General features: G+C 45.2%; 1 protein-coding gene and 1 non-coding gene across 3 annotated transcripts in view; one reads left to right on the forward strand and one right to left on the reverse strand.

Moving 5' to 3' along the window:
- Tnrc6a (trinucleotide repeat containing adaptor 6A) overlaps nt 1–22799 on the reverse strand; it is a 208528-nt gene that overhangs the window by 111770 nt on the left and 73959 nt on the right. The window lies entirely within an intron of this gene.
- LOC115067007 lies at nt 19988–20113 on the forward strand. The gene has a single exon (XR_003846446.1). It is a non-coding gene; the product is annotated as a small nucleolar RNA SNORA40 (small nucleolar RNA).

The following is a 22799-nucleotide window of genomic DNA, read 5'->3' on the forward strand; positions in this document are numbered from 1 at the left end:
GGGCTCTCAGCACGGATCCGTTGAGTTGGTGAGGTCTGAGAGCCCGAGATTAAGCCTGAATAAACCATAAACCTTTGCTTTTGCATTTTGGTGTGTTGGGGTGGTCTTTTTGGGGTCCAGTGGATGAGGCACAACACCAGGAAGAACATAGGTCATCTCTTCAGATTGCTTAGATGCCAACTCTCCAGGTCCTACTCCCTTGTTACATGTTTATACCACTGTCCATGCTAGGGGCTGAACTCAAGGCTTTGGGCATGATGACAAATGCTCTACCACTCAGCTACATACCCAATCCTTGAGACCAAGGCATCCTGAGGCTTTTCTGTGTTTTTTTTTTATTTTTTTATTTTTTATTTTAAGTGTATTTGCGTATTGCCCGCATGTAGGTAAGTGCACCCGTGTCCTGCAATAACTGCAGAGGTCAAAAGCAGCTGTTGGATCCCCTGGGACTGGAGTTACAGTTGTTAGCTGCCATGTGGGTGATGGGATTTGAACCTGGGTCTTCTGCAAGAACAGCCAGTGTTCTTAACCACTGAACCATCTCTCCAGCCCCGGTGAGGCTCTTTCTTAATGCTTATCAATAAGCCCTTGTTTAATTTCTCACTGGACCTTGCTGGATCGAGTTAGTTCATCTCCATCTTTATTTGTTTTTTGTGTAACTTGATACACAAGCAACTTAAGAAGGGTTTAGATTTATTGGCCCACAGGTTCAGGGCACCGTCTATCATGGCAGGGAAGTCATTGTGGCAGGAGCTTGAGGTGGCTGGTCACATTGTATTCAGGAAGCAGTAGGGGATGAATGCTGGTGCTCAGCTTTTTATTCAGTCTGAGACCTCAACCTGTGCCACCCACAACGGGCAAATTTTCCCATCACAGTTGACCTACCCAAGATAGCCCCTCACAGACACACCCAGAGACTTGTGTCTTATAGACCGAATCAAGTTGATACCATCCTTAACGCAGTCTTTGTCTTAAGAGCATGCCATACTCTGGTTGACTGAGGTCTAGATTTCTGATTCAGTCACTGACACAAATAGAATGTTTTTGTTTGTATTAGGCTTCCCTGGAGCTGGGGCCTCAGTGTCTCAAGCGACTCCACGGTGGTGGACAGGAGGTGGAACGAGTACCAGAGACAATAACCACATTCTTCATAGTATTTTCTTCAAACAGTTCTAAGTGTTACTTTAAAAGTATATGAAGAAAGAAATGAGGAGGGTTCCACCTACCTGGGAAGAAAAAAGAAATCTGTTCAATAAACAGCCTATGGAGACAGTTTCTTACAGTTTGTGGTAACCAGAACCTGAAGAATATAGCTGGAGGTTTCCAGAAACTAGACTACAGAGTTTGTAGTCACACAGTAGAGAACTTCAATGCCACAATTCAGGTTGGACTTCCATTTGTTTGTTTTTGTGGCAGGGTCTCACACTGTAGCCTCGGCTGGCTTTGAACTATGTAGCCCAGCATGGCCTCAAACTCTTGGCAATCCTCCTGCCTCAGCCTCCCAAATGTTGGAATTACAAGCATGTACCAGCATATGGAGATGACTTCCTCCTTAAATTCAGAAGAACTGAGGTTGGTATCTAACTCCATACACTATGTTCATTGGTAGAGATAAGATGGTAAAAGGAAGTAGCTATGACTCTTGATATCAAGGAAATAGAAGGGCATTGTTATATAGCAATTTCCTCTGAGAGGAAGCCTTCCATCTGGGAGGGAAGCTGGGTAACTGGCCTGAGTTCTGAAGGAAGGTAAACAACAGGATGTTTTTAGCAGAGGTGAAACATTCTATCCTGCATGGAAGCTCCTTAAACTCAAGATCTAAACAACTCAATAGATTCAGGAAGCCCCTGAAATTGACCAGATTCACTAGGCCCCTTCTTCCCCAAGCAGTATAAGCCCTAAGGACTACTGAGAGACATTCAGGTCCCCTGAGCTGTCTGGAAGAAGCAGAGACCAGTGGAGCTGTTTGGATGAGACAGTCCAACAAGGATACTCTCTAATCTTGTAAACTACCTGCAGGTTGTGTGTTCTGTGATCCATCACCCACACTTGGGGGAATCTTTAGTGATACTGCTGTCTTTGAGTCATTTCTGCCCCTAAGTAACTCCTCACCCATACTCACATAAGTAACCCCAGTAAAACTCACAGAACCAGTTGGACTTTGTATCCTTACGTTGGTCTGTCATAGGTTCCCTAACTGAGGTGAGTAGATACTGGTTTATGTCTCCATAACAATAGCATCGCATAATGGTTATACAGGCTTTAACAGATCATTAGGGCTGGAGTATACCTCAGGTAGAAGGCTGGCCTAGCACACATGGGGACTCAAGCTGGATCCCAGTATCACAGCAAAACAGAATACACCCCTCCCACTAGCAGCACTAACAAATGCCAAGAATGGTGATACGAAATGCTAATACTGTGGGCCAAGAGGATGGCTCAGGTGGTAAGTGCTTGCTGTGTGAACATGAGGGCTTGAGTTCCATTCCCAGAAACAGGATAAAAATGCCAGGCATGGTGGCCCACATTTGTAATCCCAAATTGGAGAAGTGGAGACAGGAAGATCCCCAGGGCTCATTGGCCAGTATGTGTAGCTTAATGGTGAGTCCAGGTCAATGAGATCCTGTCTCAAAGGAGGTGAATAGCATTACTGAGAATGGCACCCCAAGCTGTCCTCTGGCCCCCACAAATGTGCATGTGTGAACAACCACCTCCCCAACTACACATGTACAGACTATTAAAAAACAACAAGCCTGGTGTGGTGGAACACGCCTTTAAACCAGGCACTCTGGAGGCAGAGGCAGACAGATCCGTGTGAGTTAAAAGGCCAGCCTGGTCTACACACACAGTAAGTTCCAGGCCAGCCGGGGCTACAGGGAGGCCCTGTCTCAAAAAGACAAAAAAAAAAAAACCCCAAAATAACAAAAAGCTAATCATGAAGATGTTACAGTCTTCATGTTACAGTGTTATGGTGGGTCTGAGCCCCGTCTTGAGCACTGTGCTGGATACGAATTCTGTTCCCACATTCTGATACTGTTCCCGTTCTACAAGTGAGAAGATGGAGGCTCAGGACAGAATTTGCCTAAGGCTACCGAATCTAGGAGCCAAAGTGAAATGCAGGTAAGTCTAAGGGATTTGGTTTTCCACACAGCCTCACGGTGCCTCTTCAGTGGCCCCTGTAAGGCCTCAGTACTACTCAGTGTTTAGTCATTGCCACACATTTTCCAGTGACCAGGACCACAGGCCCCTCAAGAGAAAAGACCGGTTCCACCCTGCTGTTTCTTTGGCTTTGGCATTTAATACACTATGCAAATGTTTGCTGGATGAATGAATGAATGGACAAATGAATGAATGATTACTAGAGAAGCTTCCAGACCCAGAGTGTGGTCTCTGCCTAGGAGGATTTAGGAATATTCTTGGCAAACTGGGGAATGTGCTGGAGTCGCTGCCCTCAGACTCAGAAACAAAACCCTCAAAAAAGGAAGAAAGAAAGAAAATGGGGCGTAACAAGGATTCCGACTGGATTCCATGACGTCACCCGAAGTTGGATGTCTGCACTTGTAAACAAAGGCTCTTGTGACATGGCCCCTAGCCAGGCTGGCCACTCAGCCTGTGTGGGGGAGGCGCTTAAGGAACAGCCCCCTCACTGGCCTTCCACTCTGTATTCAGCCTCTGTATTCAGTAGGTACCTCATCCAAGGGAAAACCAGGACAGGAAATCGTGTTGCCATGGAGACCAGAGAGGCCCTTCCAGACACAGGGGAAAATAAACACTCTCTGGTTGGACTTAACCCCCACAAAGCCACAGTGGCCTCATCTCTTAGTCTGGGAGGTCTCGGTTTTCTCTAGAAACTTCCAGTGGCTTCTCCTCCAAGGGTCCTTGGCATCAAGGCCTGAACTGCCATTCAGTCCACACAGAGTCCCTGGGGCAGTGTCAGCCTAGCAGTGGGGGTAGAAGCCATTTTGTACTTCAGATCCCCTCAGATTCCTTCACAGCTGGTGACTGAATTCTGATGGTAACCAAACATTTATATTGTGCCTGCTATATGCAGGCACATGGTTCTACTACTTTAGATTTATTAACTCACTCATCCCTCATAGTCATCGTCATTATGATACCTAGTTTACCAGAGACACAGAGGTGGGGTGTCCACCCAAGGTCATCAGATAGTTGACAGCAGCACCAAAATCTAAGGTACTCTGACAACATTCAAGCAGCATTCATTGTACAGTAAGACAAGTTTTACTGATCTTTCCAGTTCTCCCATTGTTTGATCATGCACTACCTTGGAAGATTGTCAGGCTAAATTTGATGTGCATTTATTGATCACTTACTGTATACTGGGCACTATGTTGAGCCCTGGAAGTATAATAGGAAAGAGAGGAAAAACAATTACAGGGGGCTAGAGAGATGGTTCCACGATTAAGAGCACTGACTGCTCTTGCAGAGGACCCGGGTTCTATTCCCAGCACCACCATGGCAGCTACGAACCATCCTTAACTCCAGTTCTAGGGGAATCTGATGCCCTTTTCTGACCTCCGCAGCATTGTACAACATGGGTGCACTCACACACATGCAGGCAATACACTCACACATAAAATAAAAATAATAAAATAAAAAACAATTCCAGGATCATGTAGTTTTCTTTTTTTTTTAAAGAATTCTTAAAATTTTATTTTTTATTTTATATGTATGAGTATTATGCCTGCATGTGTATAAGTGTACCCGTGTCCTGCAGTGCCCAAAGAGGACAGAAGAGGGCACTGGATCCCCTAGAACTGGAGTTATTAATAGTTATTAGCTGCCTTGTGGGTGCTGGGATTCAAACCCAGGTCTTCTACAAGAACAGCCAGTGCTTTTAATTGCTGAGCCATCTCTCCAGCCCCCATCATACAGCTTTCTACACAGAGGGAGGGGAAGCCCTGGGGTAGGAAAGAGTTGGCTTCTTGGGAGAAGTGGAGGGGAACCAAAGGAGCTAAGGAGACATGAGGTTTGAGCACATGTGATGCAAGGGAGATTTATTTCTAGTTGGCAGAGGTGGAGTTTGTTCCCAGATCTGAATCTGAGCGTTCACTGTAGAAAGAGAAGTTTATGTGCACTGCTGGACCAAGGCCCCTTCAGACTGACAGTCATATCTTGCATGCCTGGTTTTTTGTTAATTTGGTTGTTTAGGTTATTGTTACTTGTTTTGGGTTAGTATACAAAGTAAAGGATCGCTTCATGAAGATGCGCCTCTCTGCTTTTCTTTTGTCCCCTCCCCCAGTGCCTTCTGGCCCCTCACCTCCAGCCATTTGTAGTCTTGGAGAACCTTGATCGCCTAGCCCTCTTTTTCTTTGCTGTTCCGGGATTGATTTCCTTCTCCATTTCCCACTCCCCCAAAGACTTCTTCCTCCCCTCTCCCCTTTATAGATTGGTGACCTACAAACAAACATAAATACATATGTACATACACATACATAATTTCAAATATAGGTTTCATATATAAGAAGAAATGTGGTATTTGTCTTCTTGAGTCTATTTTAGTGAATGTAATGATGTCCAGTTCCATTCATTTTCCTGTGCATGTTATTTCATTTTTCTTTATTACTGCATAAAATTCCATTGTGCACATGTATCACAGTTTTTTTTATCCATTTATCTCATGGTGGACACCTGGGATAACTCCATTTTCTGGCTATTGTAGACAGGGCAGCAATATATACAGATGTGCCAGTATATCTGTGGTATGTTGACTTGCAGCCCTTCTGGTAAATTCCCAAGAGGGATTTAACTGGGTCACGTGTACACCTATTTTTACATGACCCACAGATTAAGAATGGTTTTACAGGCCAGTGAGATGACTCAGTAAGTAAGGGTGCTTGCCTCAAAACCCAAAAGCCTGGGTTTGATTTCTGGGACCCACATGGTGGAAAGAGAGAATTAACTCCTGCAGGTTGCCTTCTGACTTCCCAAGCACACTATGGAATATTTGCACCTACACATACAAACATGCATATAGATTAAATAAATAAAATGTGATAGAAATTTTTTTTTAAAGAATGGTTTAACATTTTAATTTTTATTTACTATTTTTTTTCTGTGTATGGGCATTTTGCCTTCATGTATATAAGTGCACCTCATACATGCACAGTGTCTGTGGAGGCCAGGTAGTTGCCTTGTGGGTTCTGGAAACTGAACCTGGGTCCTATGCAAGAGCAGCCAGTGTTCTTAACTGCTGAGCCATCTCTCCAGCCATGGTTTTACATTTTAAAATCATTGAAAAATAATTTTAAAAAATACAAAAAAGAAACCCAAACCCCCAAAACCAAATATTTTCATTTAAAAAATTTTAAGCCGGGCGTGGTGGCGCACGCCTTTAATCCCAGCATTTGGGAGGCAGAGGCAGGAGGATCTCTGTGAGTTCAAGGCCAGCCTGGTCTACAAAGTGAGTTCCAGGACAGCTGGGGCTACAGGGAGACCCTGTCTCAAAAAGACCAAAAAAAAAATTTTTTTAAGTGGAAAAAGAAAACAAGAACAAATAAAGGTTAAGAAAAAAGAAAAATAGGGAAGAAAGGAAACATACTGTTTTATGAACTTGGGCGCTTATGTGAAATTCCAATTTTGATGTCTATAAAGTTTTATTGACACATCACTATACCCTTTTATTTACAGGCTATCTGTGGCTGCATTGTTCTATAATGAGAGTTGAACAAGTTAAAGAGGAACGCATGGTCCAGGAAGCTGAAACTATTGGGGCTCTGAGTCTGATTAATGAGCGGTTCCACTTGAAGACCTTTGAAGGGGAAGAGAGGCCAGCAAGCAAGCATGCTCATGAGTTGGTGCCAGTGTTGATAACAGCAACCATCACACCTACCAGGGCTACAGGAGGAGCGCTAGGCATTCGTCATGGTTTGAACTCCCCCATGGGCTCATGGCTCAGACATTTGATCCCCAGCTGGTGGAAAAATTTGGGGGAGGTGTTGGGACCTTGGGAGGAGGGGCCTTGGCAGGTGAAAGCAGTTCACTGGGAGCGGGTCCTTGACACTATACTCTCTGGTCACTTCCTGTCTCACTTCCTGTTCCTGGTCCCCAATAAGGAGAACTTCCACCAGGAGCTCCCGCTGCGGAGAGCTGAGCTGCTTCAGCATGCCTTCCCTGCCGCGATGGACTGAAAGGAGACCAGACAAGGCCTTCTTCCCTTGATTTGCTTCTTTCAGGTACTGAGATCACAAGGATGCAAACGCAGCTAACAGAGCACCTACCAAAGCCATTCTTCTGAGATAAGGACTGCCATGTTTGTCACTTGAAATGAAGAAACCCAAGACAGAAGTCAAGAACTTGACAAGGGCTGAATAGCTGGTACGGCTATTAAAGGCTCAGGCTCACAACCAAAAGAACTTGACAAGATAGGAGATGACAGAGCCAGGATATGAGAAGGGGGGCCTCCAATTTGCCTCTAGAATCTGCACTTTGAGCACTGTACCCAGCCCACCCTCTCCAGGGGTGTGCTGATGTTGGAGAGGGGAGGAGCATCTCTCTCAGTAAGCTTTCACCTGACTTGCCACCTCACTTGGCATAAGCACTGCAGGCAGGACTGAGAAATTCCAGTTTTGTAGTGTTTGTGCTACACCTACACACAAAAGGCTCCTCACCTTCAGATCCAGGCCCTGTAGCACTAAAGAACACAGAGCTTTGGAGCCTCCCAAACTGGCTGTGCAACCTCAGTCACACTCATGAATCCCCGTGCACTTCAGTTTCCTACTGGAGCATAAGGATGATTATAAGGGGTTAAATTCAGTGATGCATTTGCTGAACACTTAGTACATGATGTAAGGGCCTTGGGAAGCCAAGAAGTCTGTTCAAAGGGCTCTTTTGATCTGTGGCTTCTCAATGATTTTGACAAATACTAATACGGAGACTTAGAGGGGAATGGAGAGGAGGAGAGCAGGTTTTTAGGGGTATTTTCTAGCCTCCCCCCAACCCAGTGATTCTAGACACTGGCTACCTAAGTGGCATTCTGTACCCTGGTCTGTACCCTAGTCTCCTGGTTACAGAGTCCGCTGCTCCCTGTGCCCTCCTCTCAGCCTAGTGCTGCTACAAGAGCCCACTGTAATTAGTCTCTGGGATCTTTGTGGGTTTCTGTTAATTTGCCTTCCCTTTAGAAAAAGCCTTCCATTAAGTGCTTCTTATACAGCCTAATTAGAGCATGCCTCCTTTCCTGCTGGGACCCTGGCTGAGGCACTCTTCATTGAAATTAATTGCCCAGGCACATCTGGGAGACTCCGTGTGTTCTGCCCAGCTTCCCCAAACTGCTGCTCCTCAGTTCCCCTCCACAGCATTTATAGTCAAGTGTCCCTTCAAAACACATCACTTTCCAATTCCCAAGGGAAGGATAGAGGCACTTCATGTACTGGTGGTTAGGAGTGCATTATCACATAAGCTAGACACAGGAATTTGGCAACATATTTCAAAATGTAAAAAGATGCATCCCGTCAGCCCAGCAACAATATTTTTTTTTTTTTTGGTCTTTTTGAGACAGGGTCTCCCTGTAGCCCCAGCTGGCCTGGAACTCACTGTGTAGACCAGGCTAGCCTTGAACTCACAGAGATCCGCCAAGCTCTGCCTCCCAAGTGCTGGGATTAAAGGCGTGCACCACCATGCCCGGCCCCAGTAACAATCTTAAGGAATTACTCTCAAGGATATTAATTATATCAATGTACTTTATTAGAATCGAAGCAGTTATGTAACAGCAGCTGACTAATTAATCAGCTGCTTTAGGGATGGAATGGAGCGGTGCTGGGGTCAAAGCCATGACTTCATGCTCACTAGGCAATTGCTTTACCACTGAACAACATCTCCAACTCTAAATAGCTATTTTAAAAGATTTGTTACGCCGGACGTGGTGGTGCACGCCTTTAATCCCAGCACTCGGGAGGCAGAGGCAGGTGGATCTCTGCGAGTTCAAGGCCAGCCTGGTCTACATAGTGAGTTCCAGGACAGCTGGGGCTACAGGGAGACCCTGTCTAAAAAAGACCAAAAAAAAAAAATTTGTTACGTGTGTGTGTGTCTGTGTGTGTGTGTGCATGTGCCATGGCAGAGTATGGAGGCCAGAGAACAATTTGTGGAATCTTTTGTCTCCTACCACTATGTAGGCCCTGAGGATAGAACTCATGTTAGTCTCGGCAATGAGCACCTTTACCCAATGAGCTATCTTACCGGCCCAACAGTAATTTTTGAGTGTCCACTAACTTCCAAGCTTTGTAAGTTGTAAAGATGACTTTGGTAGTGCACAGTTCTAATGAGGTTCCACTCTTACAGTTTAACAATTGGATTACTTCTAACTATGTATATGATGGAGTTGGACTACTAACTGCATATGATGGAGTTGGACTACTTCTAACTATGCATATGATAGTATGACATGCAAGTATGCAAAATAAAAAAAAAACATGGAAACTGGCCACGTGGGGTGGCGCATGCCTTTAGTCCCAGCACTCATGAAGCAGAGACAGGCAGATCTCTGTGAGTTGGAGGCCAGCCTGGTCCACATAGCAAGTTCCAAGTCAGCCAGGGTTACAGGGAGACCTTGTCTCAAAACAAACAAAACATTGGATGTGGGGATGGTGTGCATGACTGTAATCCCAGCACTTGGGAGACTGAGACAGGAGGAAGGAGCACAAGTTTGGGGGCCATCCTGGACCATATAGAGAATTCCGGGTCAGTCTGAGCTACCTAGTGAGATTCTTTATCAAGAAAAAAAGGACCAGCACTCAGGAGGAGAGGCAGGCAAGTCTCTGTGAGATCAAGGCCAGCCTGGGCTACATAGTGAATTTTGGACTATCTGAGGCTACAGGGAGACCCTGCTTCAAAAAGACCAAAACAAAAAGAGGGATGGTGATAGATAAATTAAGTATTTGCATATGCACACAATAGAAAGATATCCTTTGTCATTAATAGAAAAAAAAATGATCGGGAGGATTGCTTCAGGAGACCCAGGGATGAAGGTGGCTGGAGAAAAGGCCCAGCCGAGCAGGAATCTTTGAGATGGAGAGCTTCAAGTCATTGTGATGCTAGGGAGTGGGATGACTGTCGATGGGAGAGAGATGACTGACAGGATCTGAGATATCGGAAAGAAGGATGGGATTTAAAAGATGACAGAGAGCGGAGAGGCCCTCCCCTCAGATCAGAGCGAGAAGAAACAAGGTCTTGGAGACGTGCTGATGATAGGAAAGAGGACCAGACAGAAGAGTGAGACCCACCTCATCGTGTTTCTCCTCCAGCTTTTTCCAGAGATTAAGAGAGAGAGCAAGAGGATGAAAGGGAGAAGGCTTCCTGGAGGGCTGAGAAAGGTAGGGAACCACTTCGTCATCCTAAGAATGATACGAAGAAGACGGATGGAGCACTGTGCGGCAGTAAGTCCCAAGACGGTGGAGTCAAACTTGTGTCTCGCATAGATGTGATTGAATTCAAGGATTATTATACCTGCGCTTCAATCAACCTAAATTGGATTCTTTTTTCTTCTTTATAACATTTTTATCATTTGGGTAAAATAAAGGTTTTGCTTTATTTTTAAAAGGTCAGAATATTTCGTTGCATATTTGCTCACAGAAATCCAAATAATGCCCACAAATGAAGACATAAAGTTCCTATACAAAAACTGTGCAACATCTGAGGACACTTTCATCAGGTTTCAAACCTTCAGACAATAACCTCACTGTAGGCAAAGAAAAAATAAGAACTTAACATCAGATTTGCTTCCTTTAAGAAATGTTTCCTGGGGCTGGAGAGATTGGATTCTTTAATGTTGTCTCACCATAACACAGAAAGCACGAACTTGTATTAATCTTATATGATAGACTGATCATGCGCCATATCCACACGAGGTTGGAAAACCATGCCATTTTCTGGAATTTAAAGTGTTACATTACTTCATCAAGCACTTGTTTACAAAAAAAGAAAAAAACTAAAAAATAAAAATGTGAACACTTCAGGAGTTAATACTTGTAAAAAAAAAATTTGCAGGTTCCAGAACAGGAAGCAAAAGAGAATTCTATTCATCTTCCCCAGGTGCTGGTGGTCAAATGCAGGTCTTCAATATGCCACACAAGTGCAATGGACAGCATATGCTTAGTAGGTGCAGAACTCCAGATTCCATCCCTAGCACCAAAACCCCAATGTCTTGAAGTCCTCTTCACAGTAGTATTTAGAGACTAACTTAGTGTCTCTTAAGAACCTTCCAGTACTTCATCACATGACTATTTATTGTACAGCTTGCCATGGGCTATTATAAAGCTTAGATCTTTCAGTAAGAAGTTGAACTTTAGATGACATATTAATGATCCATTTCTATGTAACAAATTACCTTAGAATTTAATAATTTAAGACATCAAACATGGCTGGGTATGGTGGCACACGCCTTAATCCCAGCACTCAGGAGGCAGAGGCAAGTGGATCTCTGTGAGTTCAAGGCCAGCCTGGTCTACATAGTGAGTTCCAGGACAGCTGGGGCTACAGGGAGACCCTGTCTCAGAAAGACCAAAAAAAAAAAAAGACATCAAACATGATTATCCCAGTTTCTTCCCAAGGCTGCAGTCAAGGTCTTGGTCAGACCTATGGTCTCAACTGTTAGCCCAAGTCAGGGAGCTCTGCCTCTAAGCTCAGTCATACTCATTGGTAGACCTCTTTGCAAGCTGCTGAATGGAGTTCTTTCACAGGTGGGCCTCTCATGTGTAGCATTCACAATAGAGGAGCTGACTCAAAAGAGCTTGCTAGCATCCAAGATGGAACCAGAAGTTTTTGAATCACCACATATGGACAGGACATCTCATTTTGGCAGATTCTTTATGAGGAGTGTTTTACTTTCTCCAACCCACATTCAAGGGGAAGAGACTCTTCAAGGACATGGAAAACAGAAAATGAAAGTCACTGGGGGAGCAGCTGGGCAGGGTGGTGGTGGTGGGGGGGAATATGGATGGATGCCTGACAGTCTGGAGGTCATGTGAACAGTGGATAGGAAGGGAGACAAAGGAGGGGGCACCAGGCATTCAAGACAGGAGCTGACAAGTTACTCATTCAGCAAATGTGTATCAGGTACCTACATGGTACTCTGGCACTACTTCTACAAACTGGCAATTAAATGGTAAATAGGACAGAAAAAAGTCTCAAGTCCTCTTAAAGTTAACAGTACAAGGGTGACAAGCCAAGGCCACCAGAGATCTAAAAACATAAAACCCAAAGCAGGGGCCTCAAAGTTCACAAGGGATTTTACAGGTAGACTCAGCACTGTTTGTGACTGATTGGATGTTGGTGAATGAGGGGAGGGGAGGAATTGAGGGTCAACTCCCAGGTTCAAGGTTGGGCTACTGGTGGATCCTGGTGCCTGTCTTTGAGAGAAAGGGAATTAGAAGAGGGAATAGATCTAGTGAAGGGTAATAAATCTGGCACCTGATGTGTTGAATTTAAGGAATCGAACTGGGCCTGGTGGCATAGGCCTTTCGCCCCAGTTATTCAAGAAGCTGAGGGAGGAAGATTGCAAGTTTAAGACCTGCCTGAGTTATAGAGTGAGTTTAAGGGTAGCCTGGGCAACTTAGTGAATTGTCTCAAAATTTAAAAAAAATTTTAATTTTTAAAAAAATATTGGTTCAGGGCCCGGCGTGGTGGCGCATGCCTTTAATCCCAGCACTTGGGAGGCAGAGGCAGTCGGATCTCTGTGAGTTCTAGGCCAGCCTGGTCTACATAGTGAGTTCTAGGACAGCTGGGGCTACAAGGAGACCCTGTCTCAAAAAGACCAAAAACAACAACAACAAAATATTGGTTCAATTCTCAGTGCCAAAAACATTCTGAAGAACCAATGGGCCACCAGATGATATTCAAGACCCAACTGGACTCCAGCGGTAGCTCTCAGAAGCCATACCACCTCGCAGTAAGGAACTAGTGATGTGGTGGTGATGATTAAAGCCACCCTAGTGAATGCCAAGAGTAGAGAAGGCTGTGGAACCCTGAAAATAGAATTTCTAAGGGATGGGAAAAAGGAAAGAAGGAACAAGAAAGGATTAAAGAAAAAAGAAGACAAAGGCAGGGCGGGAAGGGACGTCAGGGATTCTGACAAAGAGACCTGGTAGAATAAAGAATGACTAAGTAAATCAGACACCATCAAGAAGTTGGGATGTCTTCATGGATTGCAAAAGGAGGCCACTGCCACCTCGGTAAGAAGAGCTTCAGATGCGGAGAGTGGGGACAAGAAAGTCGAGGGGCTTCGAAGCAAGGGAGGACGGCAGCCTGAATCACGTGACTGGTCACATGGAAGACACATACTTGGTGCAGACACACCCGGGCTTTATTGAAATGCAGTGTCCTTCTGGGAAGTATCTAGTGTTCAGGAAGCTGCCAGCCCATCCTCTTTCCTTTGCTCCTAATGCCAGTTTTTTAGGCAGAGTGAGCAGAACTGTTTGTCACAAGTGGAGAAAGAATGGCAAGAAAAGCTGAGGGGCTTTTCCTCCTGGCTGTGTGACTTCTGGTGGACAGTGAACCCAGAGTTCTGGAGCACAAACAGGAAATGGAATGAGTTCTCGGAGCCTCTAGGGACTCAGTGCTCTGACTCTAAAATGGTCCTCTTCATCCTTCCTCCCTCTCTCCCTCTGCTCCCCCTTCGTCCTTCCCTTTCTCCCTCCCCCTTCCTCTGTGTGTGTGTGTGTGTGTGTGTGTGTGTGTGTGTGTGTGTGTAGGTGTAGGCCAGAGGTCAGTGTCAGCTGACTTCCTTGATTACACTCCACCTTGTTTTTGAGACGGGATCTCTCATTGGGGCTCAGGGATTTGGTTGCATAGAATGGCCCGCAACCCCTTGTATAAGAAGTGCGCACCGTTACACCCAGCTTTTTAGGTAGGTTCTGAGAATTAAGACTCCGGTCCTTGAGACTTGAACAGCAAGCACTTTACTGACAGCCGTTTCCTCAGCCCCTAAAATGAATCTTATCTTAGTTCAAATGCATTAAGTATCCTTTAGCAACCCAGCTGACTTCCTTGATTACACTCCACCTTGTTTTTGAGACGGGATCTCTCATTGGGGCTCAGGGATTTGGTTGCATAGAATGGCCCGCAACCCCTTGTATAAGAAGTGCGCACCGTTACACCCAGCTTTTTAGGTAGGTTCTGAGAATTAAGACTCCGGTCCTTGAGACTTGAACAGCAAGCACTTTACTGACAGCCGTTTCCTCAGCCCCTAAAATGAATCTTATCTTAGTTCAAATGCATTAAGTATCCTTTAGCAACCTGAAACCTCAGGGAATTGGGGGACTCAAGCAGCTTCCTGAGTGCTAGGCTTCAGCCGCGTGCCACCACACCCACAACAGCATTTTCATTTTTGTCTTCCAAATAATTATACCAAAATAGTTGTTTGCTTTTATACACATTCTCTCCACCCCATTTTTACATTTTACTAATGCATATCCAGAATCACAGCTTTTATTATTTTTTCATGCAAAAATATCTTCGTATATTTCTGACCATTTTTTTCCTCTGTCCATCCCCAGACTTCCTGCTTCTTAATTTCCTTTTTTCTCCTGGGGAATCAGAAAACTGCAAGAAGTTGGTAATGTTGGTAGAGAATCTGGGCTGCTTTAGCTTCCTTTCTATAACTTTTCTTGTGATTCTTTATGAGAAAATTGTTTTACATGCTTGTGCAGGTTAAGATCATGATGCATGTGTACGTGGGGGCAGGTAGGAGGTAGTGTTTTAGGAAGATTGCAAGGATTGCTTTATGGAGTCTCACAGCCTGCTGAGGAATTTATCTGCTTTACGTGTATGAGTGTATTGCCTGCATGTGTGTAAGTTCACCTGTGTTGCGCACAGAGGTTAGAAGAGGGTGTCGATCCCCTGGAACTGGAGTTACAGATTGTTAGCTGCCATGTGGATGCTGAGCATTGAACCCAGGTCTTCTGCAAGAGCAGCCAGGGCTCTTAACCACTGAGCCAGCTCTCTAGGCTCTTATGTGCAGTCCTGTTGCAGTAAAGAGGACGCCTCACCTCCACCTGAAACCCAGGTGCTATCGCTTGTCAAGTGCCAGATGAGAATGATGCCTTAGCGAGTGTAATTCACCATTTATAGACCACTGGAATCATGTAATACTATACTCATTTACTCGTTTATTCTATTCTTCAGTGCAGGCTAAGCATGCACTCTACCACTGAGCTACACTGTGCTCAGTCTTACACATTATGTTTGAGCCACAAGTTGGAAGTAAAAAGTGGAACAAACATTGAACCTGAAATGGCCTTGTATAGCAAGTAGGCATTTAGAAAAGACATCTAGGGCTGTGAAAGTTTTGAGCTAATTTGTTGTTTTCCCTCCCTCCCTCCCTCTCTTTCTCTGCTCCTGAAGGTGGTTTCAAAGGTGGTTTCACTGCTTAAACTGGCAGGATTCTTACACTACTACTCTACATGGGACAGGACCCCCTGCAAGGGGACCACGAAGCACCCTTGGATGAGTGCAGCCCTCTCTGAAGAGCTTTGAAGTCAGATGACCCTGGTCTGAGCTCTGAAACTGCAGTTGTGTGATCTTGAGCCGCTAAACCTTTCTTTTCTAGTTTCCTGCTTCACTCTTAGCAAAGTTTTCATACATGTAGAAAGTTGAAAAGATAGGACTGTAATGGCACAATGATGAACCATTCAGGGGTAGTCTACCTTTTGAAACTGAATTTTAAGCTCAACAGTAGTATTAGAGTGTATGTGTGTGTGTGTGTGCGTGTGTGTGTGTGTGTGTGTGTGTGTGTGTGAGAGAGAGAGAGAGAGAGAGAGGTATGGGCATGTCAGAGGACAACTTTGTGAGGTTGGTTCTCTCTCTTCATACTTACATGTTTTCTGGGATCATGAACGGGTCACCAGGTTTGTGTGACAAGTATCGTTTCCCACTGAGCCAACTCACTGGCCCTAAATCCAACCTGTTGACATTGCAATATAATGCCATCTACAATACGTTGGGCCACATTCATAGTTATCCTGGGATGCATGTGGTTCACGAGCCATAGTTTGGACATGCCTGGATTCAAAACTGTTGTCGATAATTTACTATCTTTGTTTTGCAGTACGTGTGTGCCTGTGTTAGTCTCCAATATATAATTGTATGTACCAGTTATTTACAGGCATTATATTCCTCCTGTAAGTATTCTGACCTGTGTTACCTACAAAGAGTAATATTCTCCTCCATAAACAAAATGTTAGAATCACACTTAAAGAAAATGAACAATGGGGGCTGGAGAGATGACTCAGCAGTGAAGAACGCTGACTGCTCTTGCAGAGGACCCAGGTTTGATTCCCAGCACCCACACGGAGGCCTATAACCCTCTATAACTTCAGTTCCAGGGGAATCTGATGTATTCTTCTGACCTCTGTGAGCATTGGATGACATGGGTACGTTTACATACATGTAGGCAATACACTCATATACATAAAAATAAAAAAATATTTTAAAATGAAAATGAACAATGATTTCCTAATGCTATTGCATAGTGTCTACATTCAAATTTCACCAAGTATCCCTCAAACCTTTTTTAAAATTTTATTTGTTTTTATTTTATGTGTAAGAATGTATTGCTTGAATGTATGTAAGTGCACCTGTGTCGTGCAATGCCTGCAGAATTCAGAAGAAGGAGTCAGATTCCCTAAAACTGGACTTATGGACCGTTGTTAGCCACCATGTGGGTGCTGAGAATCTAACCTGGGCCCTCTGCAAGAGCAGCTAATGCTCTTAACTGCTGAGCCATCTTTCCAGTCCCCTCTCAAATCTCTTTTATGACTGCTTTTATTTTTCTGGTCAGGCTCCAATCTGGGATCACAGTTGCATTTGGATTTTATGTCCCTTAGTAATTTTTTCTCCCTGTAAAATTTGTTGACCCATTCATACATGACAGTGGTATTTTGAGGGATCTGGCAAATCAGTTGTAGAATGTACCACCTGTTAGCTTTGTCTGATTGCTTCCTTGGGGTGTGATAATTCACTTTTCTAAGCCTTCTGTTCCCTTCTGGAGATGAGTGGAGTGACTCCAAGAGATCCTACACTCAGTAAGGCAAGTATTCCACCACTAACACTTTTCAAGAGCTTAGTACAGTGCTTAGCACAGTGAACCTCTACCAGTGTACTAATGGCGCTGACCTTCCTCTTGATCACCACTGCCATCTTTAGTCCCTCAAATTCCAAGCCACATTGACTCACATACTTTCAGACTTCTTCCTCACCCTCCTGGGATGTCCTACTGCCCCCCCTTTCCTTCCTCCCTCCCTCCCCACCCTGAAGCTTAATTGATGAACACTCAGTCAAATGAATCCCTTCACCCCTCCAAGAACTACAGTTCATCTTTCTCCATCCTCCTGAAGGCAGCCTCTTTTTCCCAGCATCGTAAGGTTATAGCCCCCAAATGTCTCAGACCACAGTGAGGCAGTAGCCCGGTGTGGTAAATGTCTCAGACCACAGTGAGGCAGTAGCCCGGTGTGGTAAATGTCTCAGACCACAGTGAGGCAGTAGCCCGGTGTGGTGTGCGCCAGGGAGGAAAGGGATGCTTCGTCACTGCTGGCGCTTCGGTGACCTTGGTGCTGTCTGCGCACAGCTGCTGCAGTGTTGTTGGAAGGGATGCTGGGAAAGGAGATTGGCTGGCAAGGAAAGTGAGGAATGTGCTGCCAGAGCGCTGGGCTACAAGCCAGATGCTAATTATGATGGCCTGGGGGGTGCCAGTGCCCCTGTCAGTGCCTGAAAGTGTGGGGGCCTGTGGGAGTGGGGAGAGTCAGAGAAACAGGAAAGGTGAGAGGGTCTGACAGGTTGGAGAAATCCGCTCCTTCCCCTAGGGCCCACCCTCCCTACAGACCCAAGCTGTCTGGGAGAAATTGTGGCTGTCACCATAGCAACAGCAGCAGCTGATGCGTGATGCACAGTCTTTATTAGAGAACCCGAGTCAACCTTGTGCCAGTACTTTTCCATCTGAATCGCATTTCTTCAGTGCAGAAGGCTGGAGATGGTAAGGGTAGGGCTAGGAGTGTTTGGAGATGAAGCAGAGGCAGCAGCATTCTCCCTGTTTTATTGAATTTCTGGGGAGCACAGATGGAAAAGCAGCAGATTCATATATGGCTGAGGCATCACAAACATTCAAGCTGCCTCAGAATTCCCTGCAATTATCCGTGGACCGCTGAAGCAGCGTGTGCTTCTGAAAACGGGCAAAGCACTGCACCTGGGGGAGGAGGGTTGGTCAGACCTTGAACCTGGGAGTCAGGCAGGCCTCTGTGTTCAAGCTCTGCAGACTCCCAACTAGGCACCATCCTTTTTCTTGTTCCCCCATTAAGCTTCAAATGCCCTCTTCTGTACAATAGTGGCTGCCTCAGGGCCGTGGTGAGAACCAAATGCACTCACAGATATTTTGAGTGAAACCCAGTTGGATGCTCAATAAATGGTCTGGTTGCTGCTCCTCTTCCTACAACTACTCCCATGGCTAGGACTGCTGCTATTGCTCCTGCCACTCCTCCTCCTCCTCCTGTTGGCACCGTGGGACTCACACTATGTGGCAGAACAGGATTATGAATCGCTGGCAACTCAGTCCTCCTCCACAGAGGGTACCAGAGAGCCTGAATTTGCCAGCACTTTGGTGAGGAGCTGGGGCCCAAGACTGCAGCACATGGACGGTGGACAAAGGATGACTCATCAAACTGCTGGGAAATTCAATGGGAGAAACAGGACTATTTACTTATCTGAGACAGGCTCTCTCTATGTAGCCCAGGCTAGCCTTAAATTCATGGTCCTTTCAAGTGATGGGCTAGAGGAGAGCCATCTCTCCACCAGCCCAGCTCTCCATTGTAGTTTGGTTTCAGAAATGGTCTCAGGCACCCCAGGCTGGCTTCAGACTCACCTCGTGGCCAACCTTAAACTTGATCCTCTGTCTTCGGCTCCCTAAGTGCTGGGATTACAGATGCATACCACCATGCCTGGTTTGTGCTGGACTGGAGACTCAGTCCAGGGCTTTGTGCATCTTAGGTAAGCCCTCCACTAGCTACATTCCATGCTCTGAATAATTTCTTCCAGGGAAAGAAAGCTTTACTTTTTAGCCAAGAGCTATAGGATTTTATTAGAAGAGTTTGTATAACTGATCTACTTTCCACACTTGTCTTTCAAGTACTCTTTTTTCCTTTCTGCCTCACGTATCCACTAGTGTGATTATTTCTCTAAGGTTATTTTTTCCTTTAACTTGATTCCCTTTGTACTGGTCAAATGTAGTTCTGAAGGAAACTTATAAAACAATGAAAAATGTGGCCCTAGCTTCACTGGCCATGGAAGAAAAGGGACCAATAAAGATGAGGAGACACTGAAGTCTGGCCGATGCTTTCTTACTATAAAAACTTTGGACACTTAGCTAAACCAAAAAGCTAGCAAGTTGTAGAGAGGTGTTAAAGCAAACTGTCTTTTTCTCCACTAATCAGGATTGAAACAACAGAAAGGGAGTGATTTTCTTAGCATGGCATTCAGTAGTATCTAGTCTCCAGAGGTGATGTCAACTGAAGTCATTGCTGACCTTGAGTGGATAATGACTTCTTCTCAGGGGATAAAAAGGAAGCCATGCCAGGCGTGGTGGTACATGCCTTTGATCCCAGCACTTGGGAAGCAGAGGCAGGTGGATCTTTATGACTTTGAGGCCAGCCTGGTCTACATAGCGAGTTCCAGGACAGCTGGGGCTACAAGGAGACCCTGTCTCAAAAAAAAAAGGCAAGCCATAGAGCACACTGCATCTCAGTGCATCTGATTATTCAGGTGGCCATGGAGACCGATGAGCGATAGCTGGGGGAGGGGGGAAGGGAGCACAGACACACACGGGACATGGCATTAGTGGAGGCTGAATGAGCCTCCCTTCAGGCCACTTCAACAAGTTTGGAGTCACAGAAGCCAGGAAGAAAGAGGAGACGGAAGAGTCAGGAAGTTTTATTAAGGACATGGAGGCATTCCAATTTTCTCTGTAAGGACAACCACTGAAATACATTGAAATACATGAAAGATGGTTGTTGAGCTGGTGGACGAGGACCTAAAAAAGCCAGGTGCAAAAAGAAATCCTCTTTTGCAGTCCAGATTTCGTTCAGTATGAGTATTGATACATATAAGAAGGAATGTGATATTCAGGACAGTTCAAGATGATGCTATTGATAATGAGACTGCTTCTAAGAATAAAAAGTTGATTTAAAAGCAAAAATAAATACAAGAAAGATTAGGAGAAAATGGTAAGAGCAACTGTCTTGCTTGAAGCCAGAGTTTGGAAGCTGAACTGTCAACGCTCTGAGGCAGGATATGCCAACCCTGCTCTGGTATGTACTTGGACTGACAGTGTAGGAGAAGGCATGGTGGGCAAGTTCCAAACCTGGCCCTCAAGAGACCATACGTGTCTCCACTTTTTCTTTGGGAACCTGGTCACTGCTGCCTGTCCAAGATGGGCTGGATTGGAGGCCTCTGTGAGTGGAGTCCTGGTGCTCACTGGCTAGCCAGTCTATCCTAATTGGCAATCTGCAGGTACCAGTGAGAGACCCTGTCTCTAAAATCGAGGTGGACAGGATCTTGCGTGCACTCACAGCCATAGGAAAATGAACATATACACACAGACCTACACATATACACTAAATATATATGCATATACATATATATGCATATACACATGTATGTTGGCTTCTTGTCCCTATCAGAATGGCCTCTCCCCCACGCCTTGTTCCTTAATGTTAGAATCTCAGCCCATGTAAGATTCCATCAGGCACATGCCTTGCAAGCGTTCTTTTCTCCACCACCTTGGTTCCAGTCAAACAATTTATCTGATGCAAAGCTCTACCTGTGCATAGATTTCCATAAGACCTTTGTGTACAGAAAACTTTTCAGGAATTTTCACAGGCCTTTTTCTGAAGGTTTGAGGATTGTTGGCAGGGCATCCTGTGCATGTCTTCTGACATCTTCCTACCTCCACTTATTTTTTTTTCAATAAAGGGTAGGCCTGAAATGACCAGACCCTTCACAGTTCAAAGGAGGGACTTACCATTGATCTGTTCCTGGGAGGTGACCTCTGAGCCCTAGAAATATCCTGTCTGACAAAGAGTTTTATGTACCTGGGGCCTGGGGCCTGGGGCCTGAGACCCAGTCTGGTAGCTCATGTTAATGATGTAGTTTATGATGGGGCCCTTGGACCTCGCTACATCTGGTTGACCCCTGGAGAGAGTGGAGACTGGGTAACTGATCCCCAACAGAAACCAGGGATGCTGAGGCTCAGCTTAGCTTCACTGGTGGCATTAGTTTAAGTGCTGCCCACCAGCACTGGAAAATGAGGCACGGTCTGGAAGGCTCTGCTTGGCAGCTGTGACTGGTAACCTATGCCTGACTCTACCCCATGCATCTCTTTCCTGTGCTGATTTTAATATGTATCCTTTCACTGTGAGAAGTGGTGACTCTGACCATAGTGACCTTTCTGAGTTCTGTGAGCTGTCTTAGCTGACCATCAAACTGGAGGGGGTTTGGGGAACTTTTTTCCTCTCTCTCTCTCCAGACAGGATCTCCCCTGTAGCCCCAGCTGGCCTGGAACTCACTAGGCTAGGAACTCACTAAACCAGGCTGGCCTAGATCTCACAGAGATCTACCTGCCTCTGCCTCCCAATTGTTGGGATTAAAGGCCACCACACTCAGCTTTGGGAGCTGTGATCTGTGTTCCCACTCTCTTTCACTTCTTCCGGAGTAAGTAAAATAATTCTACTTGCCTCTCACCAAATGGTTCTGCGCATACTTGGCCCATTGGTGATCTCACACCCTCTTCTAAATGGTTCATCACACATTTCTTTCAGGGGGCTGGAGAAATAGCTCTGCGATTAAGAGCACTGGCTGTTCTTGCAGAAAACCTGGGTTTAGGTTCTCAGCACCCACATGGCAGCTCACAACTGTCTCTAATTCTAGTTCTAGCCTCTTCTGGCTTCTTTAAGCACCTGGCACGCACGTGGAATACTTGCAAACATGCAAGCAAAACACTCATAACGCTCATACATATAAAATAAAAAATAAATAAATATCGGGGGCTGGAGAGATGGCTCAGCAGTTAAGCACACTGGCTTCTCTTGCAGAGGACCTGGATTTTGGTTCCCAGCATCCACATGGCAGCTAACAACCATCCGTAACTATAGTTCCAGGGGATCTTATATCCTCTTCTGATTTCTGTGGGCATTGCATGACACAGTTGCACTTACATACATGCAGGCAATACACTCATATACATGAAACTATAAAATAAATCTTTTTTTAAAAAGAAATTTCCTTCCGGTGAATTCAGTGCATGGACACAAAGATGGTGATAATGCTTTGCTTCAGCACAGTAGGCATTTTTGCAAAACACACATGTATACCACACTCAGACTCAACACGCCTTCCCAGAACCAGCAGAAGGAGTTCCTGTCCTGCTAGAATCTATATACTATTGCCACATATATAGGTCCTTGAAAGTATAATAAAAAGTATGAGAGCTGGAGAGATGATGCATTGGTTGAGAGCACTGACCTGGGTTCAGTTTCCAGCATCCACATGGTGGCTAATGATATTGTCGCCCTCTTCTGGCCTCCTCTGGCATTGTATGCACGTGGTCCACTTACATGCATGCAGGCAAAGCATTCATACACATAAAATAAAAATAAGTAAATAAAAAAATTTTTTAGTGACTGGCAGCACATCCATGTTTGGTGTTATGCAAATAAGGTGAACTTCCTTAACCAATCCTGACACTGCTACTGGCCATGTAAATTCCACTGTCTGGATGTACCTTCACCAGTCCTCCATTCTTGGTC

The sequence above is a fragment of the Nannospalax galili genome, unplaced genomic scaffold, assembly GCF_000622305.1.
Source record: "Nannospalax galili isolate Female #2095 unplaced genomic scaffold, S.galili_v1.0 scaffold84, whole genome shotgun sequence".
Classification (NCBI taxonomy): Eukaryota; Metazoa; Chordata; class Mammalia; order Rodentia; family Spalacidae; genus Nannospalax; species Nannospalax galili.